Here is a 266-nt window from a genome sequence, read left to right as displayed (position 1 = left end):
AACAATGCCTGTATGTGCGCTTCTGCTGCTGCTGCTGCTGCTGCTGCTGTTGCTGCTGCTGCTGCTGCTGCTGCTGCAGCGGCCTGAGGAGAGACTACCTGAGCAGCATGCTGCAGCGGCTGGCGCTGGCCCCCGGCCAGCGCGTGATGGCCCTCGACCACGCACTGGGCCTACCCACGGCCGGCACACTGCTGCGTGTAGGAGGTGAGATATATATGTATATATATATATATATATATATATATATATATATATATATATGTATA

Source organism: Eimeria mitis, genomic scaffold (genome assembly GCF_000499745.2).
Source record: "Eimeria mitis Houghton genomic scaffold, Emh_scaff2643, whole genome shotgun sequence".
Lineage (NCBI taxonomy): Eukaryota > Apicomplexa > Conoidasida > Eucoccidiorida > Eimeriidae > Eimeria > Eimeria mitis.
This window is presented reverse-complemented; position numbering follows the sequence as displayed.